The sequence below is a fragment of the Bos mutus genome, chromosome 6 (assembly GCF_027580195.1).
Source record: "Bos mutus isolate GX-2022 chromosome 6, NWIPB_WYAK_1.1, whole genome shotgun sequence".
In the NCBI taxonomy this organism is placed as follows: Eukaryota; Metazoa; Chordata; class Mammalia; order Artiodactyla; family Bovidae; genus Bos; species Bos mutus.
The window spans coordinates 61688398-61702683 of record NC_091622.1 but is presented as its reverse complement, the minus strand read 5'-3'; the positions used below and the strand labels follow the sequence as shown (position 1 = coordinate 61702683).

Below are 14286 nucleotides of genomic sequence, written 5' to 3'. Positions count from 1 at the left end.
AGAATTTGCAACTCCTGATGAATTATTTAGGAGTCTCGTGATCTGGGGCATGCTGGAACTTCCCCTCAAATGGAAAGGATGAGTTGTTGTATTTTGCACCTTTTCTTTTTTGGCCACACCACACAGCATGTAGGATCTCCAACCAGGGATCCACCATGCTCTCCCTGCACTGGAAGCACAGTCTTAACCAGGACGGCCAAGGAAATCCCTGCACCCTCTATCTCTAAGTAAAAAGTGCAGTGCTGGATGGGGTTAGCAGACACACACCCACTTATAAGAGGCACAGAAGGCTGCCAGTCTTACAGTAAGGCTCACAAAAAGAAGGGCTTTGCAACAGCTACAGGCCAAAGTACAAGTAGCCCTGAAGCGCCCAGCAGATCCCATGTTACTAGGGCTGTCTGAAGTGGACAAGGACACTCTGTCAAATCTCTGGCCAGGAAAGATGTAGCAGCAACCTCTAGGTTCTGTATCAAAACCATGCTGTCTGCAGAAGAAACTATACAGTATTGAAAAGCAGCTTCTGGCATGGCCAGGCCCCTGGTAGAAACTGAGCATTTACCCTTCCAGACTAATATAATTAGTCTGGATGTATACTACTTTACAGATGTATACTGTCACAACCACAAAGTCATTTAAGATCGAGTAGGTCTAGCAACAATTCATCAGAAAATGAAATAAGATCAGGCTCAAGCATGTTCAGAAGGCTCAAGTAAGCTACTTGAATAGGAAGGAACACTGGCCCTACCATATACCACATCATCCAGAACTGGATAGAGCTATAGAAAAGCAGCTTGAAAGCATAGATGATGCATCAGCTTGGTGATGACACCTTGTGGGAAAAGGTATCATTCCTCAGGATGCCAATTACACCTTAAGCCAGTGGTCATTATAAGATGCTATATTGCCAATATCTTGAATTCATGGCTCCAGGAACCAATGGGGAGATATAAGAATGCTCCCATTCACCATCACTCACAGGGACTGACTTGTGCTTTCCTTTCCTACAACTTTAGCTATCATTAATCCCTTGGTCCCAAAAGGGGCCACTTCCACTAAACAGCATAGGACAGGGCCCATTAAACTTAAAGCTACAGCTGACATGTGGTTACCTTGGGCTCATTATAACAGTGATCCAGCTGTCATAAAAAAGGAGCTATCACACTGGATGGGGTAATTGACCCTGACTGTCAAAGGGATAAACTGCTGCTATATATTAGGGACAGATAAAAATCAGTTTGGTGCTCAGGTGCCTCTCTTGGTACTCACGGTTTTAAATGTAAATGGGCAAGTACAGCAATCACTGCCTGATGAGGGTACCAATCACCAGAGGCTCGGAATCCCCTGGGACTGAGAATACAGGCACTCACCCATGCAAGCTATGGTTATGCTAGTTAAGAGGAGGAGGTCTACAGTGGAAAGTAAGAGAGGGATAAAACAAAAATCACTCTAAGACCAGCTACAGTGTGGGGGTTATAATTTATCCCACTAGCTCCCCCATTAACTGGGGCATGGCTGTGCCTGGATGGAATAAATTTCATGGGAGAAGCAAATAAGTCTGAACAGTGCAAGAAGTGGACTATAGTGGATGCTCCAGGTTTCCCCCAAAACGCTGGGTCACCCACCACCACCACCCCCAGCCACTGTGAATAGTGCCTGCCAAAAGCTCACAGCTTCCCCTTTCTCTGGATCAATGTTTCAGCAGAATGGATGATGCCTTTTTACTACAGACATTTATATACACACATAGACACCCAACAGCCAATGACAGACAACACAGGCATGACAAACGCCAGCCCCTTCCTGAAAACAAGGACAAATCCATGGTATAATTTGTATTCCAAGCATTCAGGCTGAAACTGGTCTCTAGACAAGATTGCTTCTTTGCTTAGCTTTCTTGCCACCCTAAACTGTACCCTCCACCCCTTTTCTTCCAAGAGTGTTCCCTTAGTAAATCACTTGTCTCAAGAATCCAATCACAGGTTCTCCTTCAAGGGAACTTCAACTTAAGACAAAGGAGATCTCTGGAGTAAGAAAAATAATGGAAAAATTTCAGATGGAAGATCAAAACAAAGGTCAAAATATTTGAGGACAAATGTTTTTTCATTGCTTTTTCATCAAATCAGGATGTTGTCAGCTTATATCATGTAAAATAAATTAATATCTGACTTCCAAGTTTGCTATAAGGATTGAAGAAATAGTATTATAAGAAAGATGTGTGTGTGTGTGTGTGCGCTCAGTCATTTCCCCCTGGACTTTGCAACCCCATGGAATTCTCCGGGCTAGAATACTGGAGTGGGTTGTCATTTCCTACTCCAGGGGATCTTCCCCACCCAGGGATTGAACCCATGTCTCTTGAGTCCCCTGCATTGGCAGGCAGATTCTTTACCACTGCTCCACCTGGGAAGCCCATAAGAAAGGTACCTAAGTTAAATTCTGTACGTGCAGGCATTCAAAAAAGGATTGCTCTCATTATTAATACCAATAGAATTGTTTAAATAATTTTTTTAAAGCTTGTTTCTGACTAGTGGAATCTGGAAAGCAGCAGCAGCAAGCTAAGAGGCTTGCTGAGAGAGGTCTGCCCCGCTCTGCATGCAGAGAGCTGCTGTCTCATTGTCCTCCTCAAATGGGAAGTGAGTCCCCCTCCCTGCCTATGGAGCCCTGAGGGGATGCTTCCAAGGCAGGCGTGGAGGAGGAAGCTGTGGGAAGCCTCCCCATGACTCTGTAGTTTGACTCTGTAGTCACTGTGTTTTGTATTTTATTTTGTTTCTGATTTAATGAAGGCAAGCAGGAGGGAAAAAATAAAGCCATATGCACTGTATAGGAGAAGTTCATTTCTGTTTCAGGTGGCTCAGCTTAGATCAAGTGTGGCTGACACGCACCTTTTTAAAATTACACAGTCAGGCCCTACTCTAGATATAATAGATAAGTAATATACTTAGATGTTTATGGCAATGAGTTGATAATAAGTTGTTTACCATCCTCTCATGTCATTTGATGTTTGACGGCATCACTGACGCAACGGACATAAACTTGGGCAAACTTTGGGAGTGGTGAGGGAAAGAGAGGCCTGGTGTGCTGCAGTCCACGGGGTCACAAAGAGTTGGACGTGACTGGACAAATAACATGTCATTTGAGGTTTCTGAAGTTCTAGTATTAGAATAATGAAAGCCATCTGGTAAAAAGCTTCAAAAAACTTTTTTAAAAGGTAAAAAGCAACAAGAAAAAGGGCTAGGCCTGAAAAAACAGGTATGGCAGCCAGAAATCAAAAGGAATGGATACTGAAAAAATATTAAGAAATGAACTTGAAAAGACAGGAAAACACAAGGACAGGTAAAAACAATGCACACAGATTATACTATAAGATCACTATTAAAATGCTTCTGCATGGTCCAATGTGAGCCAAATTGTATAAAGTAAAAATTAAGTCATATCACAGATCTGGATGGAACCGGATGGCTGGGTGGCATCACTGATTCAATGGATACGAGCTTGGGCAAACTCTAAGAGATGGTGAGGGACAGAGAGGCCTGCCATGCTGCAGTTCATGGGGTCATAAAGAGTCCAACACTACTGAGAGACTGAACAACAACAGAGATCTTGGGTAACGGTGTGGCAGGCACAGTTGCCTGCTTACCCAACAGCTGTTTCGAACTCCAGGCTCCATGCTGTCCTCTGCCACAGAGGCAAAGCCATAACTCATATTCCCAGCTTTCTATTATAGCAAGCAGTAGCCATAAAACTCTATTCTGGACATTAACTGTAAGAGAATGCTTCTGAGAAATTTCTAGAATTTTCTTTTCTGATAGAAGAGGTGAACTTACAAAGGAGCTCTCTTTTGCCACTGCTCCCTTTCTGTTTTTGGCTCTGGTCTGGCAGCCATCTTGGATCCAGGAGGAATTTCACAAATAAGCCAAGGACGATAGAGCAGAAAACAGGAACTGGGTTGTTTACCCCCTTATCAAGCCATCAAACAACCTCAGCAACAGCCTTTTCTGAACATCGCCTGAACTGATAAAAATGAATGTATTTTAAGCCATGTCTAGTAGTCTACTCTATAGCTTATAGCAAAATACATCCCATATAAATACAAATAATCCCTTGGATTAGGGTTGAAAGGTATAAAAAGTCAATCCAGGCTATTACTAAAGAAGAGATGGGAGTTATCTCTACCCAGAAGGAGCAAGCCAGGCTTTCAGGATGACAGGTGTTGTGGAGGAATGCGCAGACACAAGGCACGTGGGTGGCTGGCTGAGCTCACAGGTACAGAGCCAAACTGACACACCTGTGGCCTAGCAGCCACGGGAGGTTAGAAAGAGAATGGAAGACAAAGGCCCACGCAGGGACCGAGCCAAGACAGGGTCTGGAACGGAGGAACTGGCCTCTGGAAAACAGGTTTGTGTAGCAGAGGCTAAGCCAAGCCCAGGGCCAGCAGCTGAGTTTTTTCCCGAAGAGAAGTGAGTGCAGCCAGCAAAGCTTGCTGTACCATGAAGTCTTTTCAGGAAGTCCCATGCAAGCCCTAGTTTTAAAAGATGTTATATGAGGAGAAGAGCATCTCTAAAGACTTACAGAGTCGGGTCAGAATTCCTGCCTCTGTCCGTTTGTAAACACCACGGTACTCACCATGTTTGACAGGAACTATGAGTTTATCTGCCTCATGAGAAGGAATTTAGCTCCTCTGAGGATAAAATCATGCTTTGTTCATCACTGTGCCCTCACTGCCTACCAGAGTACTTAGTTAGCAATGATTGATTCAGTTTGTTTGAGGGATGAATAACAGAAATAACAGTTTTATTCACCATGTACAATGTGCTAGGCATTATGTTAAATGCTATATACTCAGTAGTTCATTCATTTCATGGGAAATAGTTACTATCATTATCCCCACTTAACTGAAGAGGAAACTGCGGTTTACAAAAGTTAAGTAAATTTCCCTAGGATACTCAGCTCGGAGTTTCAGACTCTGCATCAGAAACCAGGCCATCTCCCTCCAGAGAATAATACTGTTACCCATTAATGGAGGGAAAGAGAGCACAAAAATCATTTAAGACGCTACCAGAGAATTAGGACATTTGTTTCTTCTTTCTCTCAGAAAGGAAATTGGGGCTTTGTTTCTTAGACACACTTGGTTCTTTTCTTACTCTTGGGAATAATTGATAGTGCTGTTTTTAAGAGCCCAGACATAAAATGAAGGCATACAAGATGGCAAACCCAAACGTGCAAACACACTTCAAGCCTCTTCATGTGCTACATCAATAGATGTCATTGTCCAATAAGAGTCACATGTCCAAGACTACAGTCAAAGGTCGTAGAAGTGCACTCCTGTCTTCAGGTGGCAATGGCAAAACTACATCAGTGTGCCACAGGGAAAAGGGAGAAAAAACAGCCAATAATTTAATCTGCCACAAAACCTTAGTTTTCTCATAGATAAAATAAGCCTACTACACCTACCAGTTGTGGTATATAGATTAACAGCCACTCCAAAGGGGCCATGCCCTAGTCCCCACAAGCTGTGAATACGTTACCTTAAATGGCAAAACAGATTTTGCAGAAGTGATTGTGTTAAATGATCTTAAAGTAGAAGGATTGGCCTGGATTATACTGGAAAGCTCAGTGTAATCATAAATGTCTTTATAAAAGAAAAAAGGAGGTAGAAGAACAAGACAAAGAGATGTAACAGTGGAAGCTGAGGTCACAGTGATGCGAGACCGTGGCCAAGGAATGCGCAGCCTCCGGAAGCTGTAAAAGGCAGGAACAGAAAGGTCATAGTCCAGTTAAAACCTGCACTTTATCCCCATGAGACATTTCAGGTTTGTGATCTCTAGAATTGTAAAGTAATAAATTTGTGTTCTTTTAAGCCACTAAGTCTGTGGCATGTTGTTTCAACAGCAGTAATAAACTAATACATTGAGTCATTATCACTGTCCAGGAAAGTCCTGAATATGGATTACTGCAGGCTTTATTTTTCACATACCCAGCATGATTAATCTGGATGCCAAAGGCCTTGTTTTCTTTTCAGGAGGAAATCGTGAGTCCTGCGTCATTGAAAAGAGGAGTGTTTACTTGGGCCAGTTTGGAAGGAGTTCGGCAGAATCTCAGGACATAAGAGGGCATCACTTCCATTAGATGCTCCACAAGCCATATGCTGGTAGCTGTCAAAGGGAGGTGCTCATGAAACAGCCACGGGGTGACATATGAACCTGGCTCTGCAGCAGAGACAGCGAGCAGTCAAGCATTGGTTGCTTCTACAGGCCCCATAAGTAGGGTTGTCCACAGCTTCTCCATGCTGACCCAGTTCTAATCCATGAAGCCCAGAACCCCAATCTCTAGACCCACCAACTTCCTCTAAGGTCAAAGCCCATCACCTCTCTTCCCTTCCTAAGATGACCTTCATTTAGTCTCCACCGGTCTGGGACTCTTAACTTCTCCTTATTCTCTTTCTGCTGACCTGTTAAAATATAAATCCCCAGCGCCTCCTCTTCTAACACAGACTATCTCTTGCAAATCAATACTTTGGTTTTCACTACTTTTTCCAACTGTGGACTAGCCAAGCTTTCAGAGTTTTCATATGAGAAAGATCTTTAATTCCATAGCATTTCTTACATAAGAAATACATAATGGAGGAACTTAATTCTTTCATGGCCTAATTTTGTTGTTTAAAGATCAATAAAATAAGGAATTCTTCTCTAATTTGGTCTATTAACTGTGGGGGAGATTACATAAACAAAATGCAAATATTGGGTTGGCCAAAAAGTTCATTTAGGTTTTTCCATCGCATCTTATGGGGAAAAAAAGTAATGAAATTTTAGGTCAATCTAATATATCTACTTCTTTCCTTCTAATGAAAGGTTCTAAGACATAAATAAATTGTCAGCAGCTAGGTGAGATAATGAATTATTAGAAAAATAAAACTAAGTAAGGGGATCCACATTCTTAGTGGAACTGGATTTGTGTATGTAAATAAATTGTCCTTAACCAAAAAATTTGTATATTTTATTCTGTGTATCATTTTGAAAATTCATTCCAAGCAATAATGATTGAGGGGTTCATATAATTGTATAGTATGCCAATTTATACACCATTAAATGTTCATATTGCTTTTATACAAAATCCAAAACACTGGTTTTAGGAGAAAATATCAGAAACTCTGCAACTGTGAATATGCCACTCAGAGGATGTTTGTCTAATCCTACTGTTAAACTGCTTTTATAAAATTTGGAAACATCAGGTGTTAATTCTCTAATTGTGTGGTAACCATGGGCTGCCAGTAAGAGTTCATCAAACCATTTCAAGTCATCTTGTAGAATCTGCAGGTTTGCTCAGTGTGTTGTTCTAAAGTCAGAATTGAAATAGCTTCATGGGATCTTCACACAATTAATCTTCAAACAAAACCAAGCTCCTACAAATTTAAATTCATGATGATACAAGGATTCTGATAAATAGAGGAAAATGAAATATTCCAATTTAGATATTTATTGCACTAAAGAGACAAGATTTTAATAAGATTCACAGGACTTGGATAAGTGAGTGCTAAAGGGCAGAGTAACTAGTTCTGACTATTGGGGACTTATAAGGTCAAAATAAGTATCTTTAATTGTATAGATTACCCTTCAGTTCTTATATCAAGATCAGAATGAAATTAGAAAGAAAGCAAGAGTAGCTGAAGAAAAGAATGTAATATAATGACAGTCTGACAAGAAAAAAGACTAAAACTGAGAAAAATATAAGCATTGGCAAATGAAGAATGGGGGCATGGCTATGATAGGTCATTGAGCAAACAGAGGGTGAGAATCCTCTGGAGATGGGAAACAACGCCAGTGTTGTATCTGAATTCTCCCAGGAATCACTTTATACAACCATTCATAATACACTGCTCAATCTTCCATGGAGGCAGAAATTAAGTTTTATTCCTCATCTTATCTAGCATAGTCCCTGCTCCATAATAGATATGCAGTAAATGGCTATTAAATAAAGGATTGAATGAACATTAATGATAACTCATATCAATTAAAGATAACTCACATCAATTAGAGAATTGATGGGAGCAAGCTACTAATACTTCACCATACAAATTCTATTCCTATCCAATATAAGAAATCTCCAAACACGAAGAGAAGTTAACCACTAAGAGTATGTCACTAAATTCATTAACTCAAAGAAAATATTTATTGAGGTCCTAATTAGTATCACAGTATAAATACTGTTATAAAGAGTACCAAAGGGATGGCACATGGAAAGTGGTCACAGTACTCTACAGTTTACAACAATTCTTTAATTGTACACAATAATATATCAGTAGCTGGTGACTCAGCAGTAAAGAATCCACTGGAGAATCCACTGATTCAATCCTTGGGTTGGGAAGATCCCATGGAGAAGGAAACGGCAAGCTACTCCAGTACTCTTGCCTCGGAAATCCCATGGACAAAAGAATCCAGCAGGCTAAAGTCCATGGGGTCTCAAAAGAATCAGACGTGACTTAGTGACTAAACGACAACAGTACCAACTTATATTCTGGTGCTTTTTTTCCTGCTTCTTTGATGATGCCACCTAATTTCTTAACGTAGCTTCCTGCACCATTTGAAATTGTATCAAAAATCCTAGAATTTCTTGCCTACTGATAGCTAAGAAGGCAATATTTCCATTAGTAGATGCTTGTTTTGATAAACTATTGCATAAGAATTTCCCCAGATAAATATGATTTTAAATCCCACAATTTAATGTTTCATATACAGAAACGAAGCACAAACTGTATTAATTGATTAATAATGATACTACCTTATAGAGTTGCAATGAAGAGCAAATATGCCAATGCACATAAACAATGGGAACAGTGCCTGGCCTTCAGGAAGTACTTAAGCGGCCTTAACCATTGTCATTGTTTTTCCAGAGTGGTCCAAACAAACCACTGGGACTTAAGAGTCATCAAGAGTATTGCTTCCTTTTTTCTGGAGTATTATTTTATTATCAAAGCTAGATTCAGTGAACCAGAGATGGATAAGAAGTATGTCCAGAAGCTTCTGCCAATACAGATAAATAGCTGTATGCTAAGGTCAGTGAGCAAAGCTGAGCAGCTGTTTCCTTGAGTGAATCAAGCCATTCCCCTGCTGTCTCAACTTCTCCAATGTCATGACAATTCAATCAAATGATGTTATAGAATTACAACTTAAAACTGAATGGAAGCTATTTAGCTGCAGAAAAACCTCCCCTAGGTGAAGATTGAAAGTTCAATGGATGATAAATTTAAAAATCTTCTAACCAGTTGTTGAAATTTCAAAAGACCAGATGATATCATATCATGATATATTTATTCCTGTATATCTTCATATCTGTTATTACAATATTTCAAAAGGCAAAGTGAGGAATTTTTGTATAGAGTGTTATACTTTTAAAAATGAACAAAACTAAAACAGTGAAAGACAGTATTCTAGCTTCGGGTCAAATAACTGATTTCTCTGATATCCAGCTATTTAAAAACAGACATCATCATAATAATATCCTCCTTATTTCACAAAAAATTTAGTACAATTAAGCAAAATAATGTTTGTAAAACCCTTTGCATAATATAATTGTTCTGCAAGTGCATTATTATTTTTATTATATGTCTTGAAATATTAGAATGCTCATAAATACATGTTCACAAGCTAGAGATATGCATAGACATACACAGATGGAGGTTATATGTCTAATTTGAGTTCTTTGAAAAGAGCCACCAAATTATAGTGTGTGCTATAATTACTTTACTTTTTTGCATCTATTTTTCTCTAATACAGAAATGTCAAGTTTGTAGAAAGAGAGGGAACTAAAATTATGGAAATTATTTAGGCAATTCTAACAGAGTATGCTTACCAAGTTTGAAGATAAGATCAAGAAAACATTACCATCTGAAATGTAATTTTATAAGAATAAATCAGAAAACATTAATGACCTTAATTATCTGCATCATTGACCACTGTAAGAGCCTTTGGAAATGATGTTGCTGCTGAGAGAAAAGTGTGTCTCATACTTAATCATATGAACTGGGTGGAGAGCTTGAGCAATACAATTGTGTAATTTGTCTTGCATGAGATAACAATGAATAATTTTTTAAACAAAAAATAAATTTTCTAAAATTTTCAAATAATGAGGAAAAGTATTATATAGATGGAAATATTCTTATAGCAGAATTTCTTAAAGATAACTAAAAAAGAACACCTACACTGGTAAGATTTCTGGACCTGTTTCTAAACCAACTAGAGATAGATAAATTAGGATACCAATAGGAAACCTGTCTATCAGTACATCTTTATTTATCTCTGACTCAGTAAAGACCCTCCTGATAGTCTAACCTGATCAGAGTAAAAAATCATAGGTCAATACATATCTTCTTATTTCCTCATTAAACAATGAAGTCATAAAGAACACTATGAATCATTTTTCATTAAAATTTCCTTTTACATCTTGGTCAATAATTCTTGAACTTTACTATATGCAAAGTGAAGTGAAAGTAGCTCAGTCGTGTCTGACTCTTTGCGAGCCCATGGACTGTAGCCACCAGGCTCCTCTGTCCGTGGAATTCTCCAGACAAGAACACTGGAGTGGGCTGCCATGCCCTTCTTCAGGTTACCATATGTAAGAACAACCTAAACAGCTTCTGATACATGCCTATTTCCAGGCCATGACTATATTCTAGGCTTTCAGATTTCCAAATCGGCCTCTCTTAAGCATTACATCCTGTGATCTCTGGGAGAGATGAAAAAGTCAGGCATCTGAAAAGTCATAATTTAGACCATCACCAGGCCCTTGAGTGATTCACTAACAAACCACAATCTACAAGGGCCACTGGATAATCTAGGTAACCTTTTCTCTCTGGGTCCATCACCACCCTTAAAAACCTTGATTCATACTGCACACCTTCAATAACCCAGAATTTTATAGGGCAATTAATTGACTAATGAAATAAAAATTTGTTCTAATATCCTTTTTATAGACAACTTCCTATTAATTAATAAATGCTGCTCAGAAGTATAAATGTTTGGAGTAAAAATTATTTCAATGACTATTCTTTGCACAGTTGAAAATTTTGCAAGTCACCAGTGTTTTATGAGATGGTAATAACATAATGGAAAACTAATAGAGAGAAAGCAAAGTGATTTGCATGGTTTTTCAAAGATGTTATTTATATTTAGGGTTTCCTCTCAAGTTTCAGGTTGAGTGCTTTAAGATTTTATAACTTAGTATCTTAAAGGAAGAGCAGGGAGAACAACCTGATCTTCCAGCACAGTTCCTTTCTTCAAGATTCACTGTGCGAATGTTTGTGAAACTTAACCAAATATCCAAGATAGGACTCCTGACTCCTCAGATTTTCCTCCCTGAGAGAAATTGCTACATTACAGTTCCATCTAGTAAAATCCATCTAGTTAAATTACTTCCCAAGGGATTTGGAAAATATACAGAGATCCAGGGAAGAGGCACTTTTGGCCCCTATACCAACCTATGAGTGTAATTGAATGGTAACTTCCGCTTTTACCTTCTGGGGCTTCTCCGATACTGCATGTGGGATGCCTGTGGACATGACTGACTCAGTCATCCTAAGACATATGCCTAAGACATTTGTCATCCCTTACTGACATACATATCTCTTAGCAAGCAGCAGTATCCAAGTCAGCTCTCAGCATAGTACTGTGTGGATGTCTGTGCTGTTCACACAGACAGTGATGTTAATGGAACCCCTTGAAATGGTGCAGCTAGCAGCTCTGATATAAGGTAGAAGCGACTTTAACATTTTGTCCTGGAGAGATGGGCGAATATCCCCACAAAGATGGTGGCAGTGATAATGATGACGTAACTAGTGACAATGGCCACAATTTGTGAATATAACGTGCTGATTTCTTTACAATTATTAAAAAAAAAAAAAAAAAAGAATGACCAGCTTGGGAAAAAAAAAAAAAAACTGATTAAATATCAAACTTTGAGAGACCTCTGCTAGTAACCATTATTGTCTTCTTAAAGCATGGAGTGAATAGAATGAGGTTACATTATTAGAAAATGACAGTTTTGTTGGATTTTTATTTAAAAAAATGATGAACCAAATTTTATGCTAGTGTCTATTATTTGTTTTCATACCTTACTCAAGACTCCACATTGTATTTTACTGTGTTGAGCAGCTTCAACTGCATGGAACAAATTCTAGTAAATTCTCTTTTCATTTTTTACTCTATTACCAATATTTTCTAATTTTCCTAATTATGGCTTCTTGGATACACCCATCATTTGAAAGTGGTCATTTAGTTTCCAAGTACATGGGATTTTGTTTATAAACTATGTTTAGTATTAATTTCTCATTTTAATGTTAGTTTTTCATTTAGATGCTTTCTTCTCTGCAATTACCCTCTCTACTTTTCTCAAGCTAACTTTTTTGAGGCATTTCATGACTAAGCCAAAGATCTCTCTTGGTAAAGGTCACACTGCTCTTGAAAATATGTGGGTTATCCTCAAATATTTTTGATATTGATTTCTAGCATAATTCTACAATGATAAGGGAACAGACTCTGTATGATTTCAATACCTCTAGACCATGAAATTTTTGCACCTGGTTTTATGTTCCTGGATATGTTCTAGTGTTTCCAAATTTACAGTCCATTGGAACTTTAATAGAATTTGTATCCTACTGTTTTGTGAAAACTGTATAAATCTTAATTATGTTGAATTGGCTCATAATGCTTTTCAGGCCTAATATATCCTTCTACTTCTCTGTGTATTCATTCTATTAATTTTTGAGAGTTTGATATTGAAACTCCAAGTAAAAATCTTAATTTATCTACTTAAAAAATAATTGTAATATATAGTGGAACTGTATATAACCTTGTTTTGTTTTTTCTAAGTCTCCTGTAAATGTGTTATATACTTTCATAATTTAAAAAAATTAAAATATAAAAAAACAAAATAGGGTGATGGAATTATGCATAAAAATCTTTTGACCTTGGAATTTCCTCTATTTTGTATTTGAGTTTATAGCCTCATTAGGATAAAGCCACAGAGAGGAAAAGCTTTCCTCTTGCAGGCTTTGAAGGTTTAAGGTATTTACTCATAAATGATAGGTTTCTTGGGAGATTTGAACAACAAATTCTAATCCAAGGACCAAAATTAGTTCAGTAGTTTTGTAAATAACCCTCCAAATTATAAAGCAAGTGAAGTCATGACAAGCTGAATTAATCACAAGAAAGCAAACAATTACAAATGTGATTGTTATCGTGTCTTGCTCTACACTTTAGCAATAACAGTTCCTGGACTGGGAGAAACACACAGGCACTCAGATGAACTCAGCCTAATGACCAGAACACCACATAGGATTATTGTCAACCTAGTAAAACATTCACCGATTTCTGATGTTTTCTAACCCCCACCCCTAATCTATAAAATCTGTCATAGGTAAATTCCATATATGAAAAAAACCTTTGATCTGAAAAGCTTTTACCCTTTAGTTTCTTTTCTAAATCTTCAATGTGACCTAAATGTGACCTTTCCCAATACTTCCTTTAAATGAAAAATAAAAGTCTTTGGTTAAATTCCTCACCACTCCCACGTCCTTATTTAATGTCGAGGCACTGGAATATTCATCACCAGAGATCATTTTATTTAAATATTGAAAATAATATACAATGGTATTACAATGAAAAAATATTGGCTTGCTACTTTAACGGTAGTGATTATGAATTCCATTCGTGAAATAAAGATTCCTGTTTTTAACAGAAAATCATTTCACCAATGCTCCCAGGCAATTTCAAAACTTTGTATTAACATAAGATCATTGCCAATGACCCCAGGATGAACAATGCATTCCTACATTATGGTGCATAATCTATCATATTTTAAAGACTAACTTCTTACTATAAAATCTGGATCCAAACTATACATTTATAGAAGAATAACTTTTTCAAGTATTGCTCTGGAGTTCTTAAGGCAAATTAATGGAGTAAAGTACCTTAGATGAAATCTGCAATCTCACCAGGAAAGGGAGAAAGTCCAATTAGCCTTTTATCTTCATAACATTCCAACTAAATCCAACTCCACTCAATGTAGCACTCAATCTTTTCTAGTTTAAATGTCTATACAAGTGATGACAAATGGTAAACTGGTGTATTAAAGGTGATTAACCAGAAATTAATTCCTAAGCTTTGTTCAAATGCTTTGAACACTATAATCTGTCTTCTTCCCTTCCTTGGCTAAGAAACATATATTCTGTTTTAGTCATTATGTACTAGAAGACTACTTAAATGTTAGGAATTTGGCTTTGAGAAATCAATCTAGTTT

At 37.9% G+C, this 14286-nt stretch overlaps 1 protein-coding gene across 1 annotated transcript in view; it reads right to left on the bottom strand.

Annotated features, from left to right (window-relative positions):
* The window catches only part of GRXCR1 (glutaredoxin and cysteine rich domain containing 1), a 133992-nt gene that overhangs the window by 119120 nt on the left and 586 nt on the right, over positions 1–14286 (bottom strand). The gene's annotated exons all lie outside the window — the stretch shown is intronic.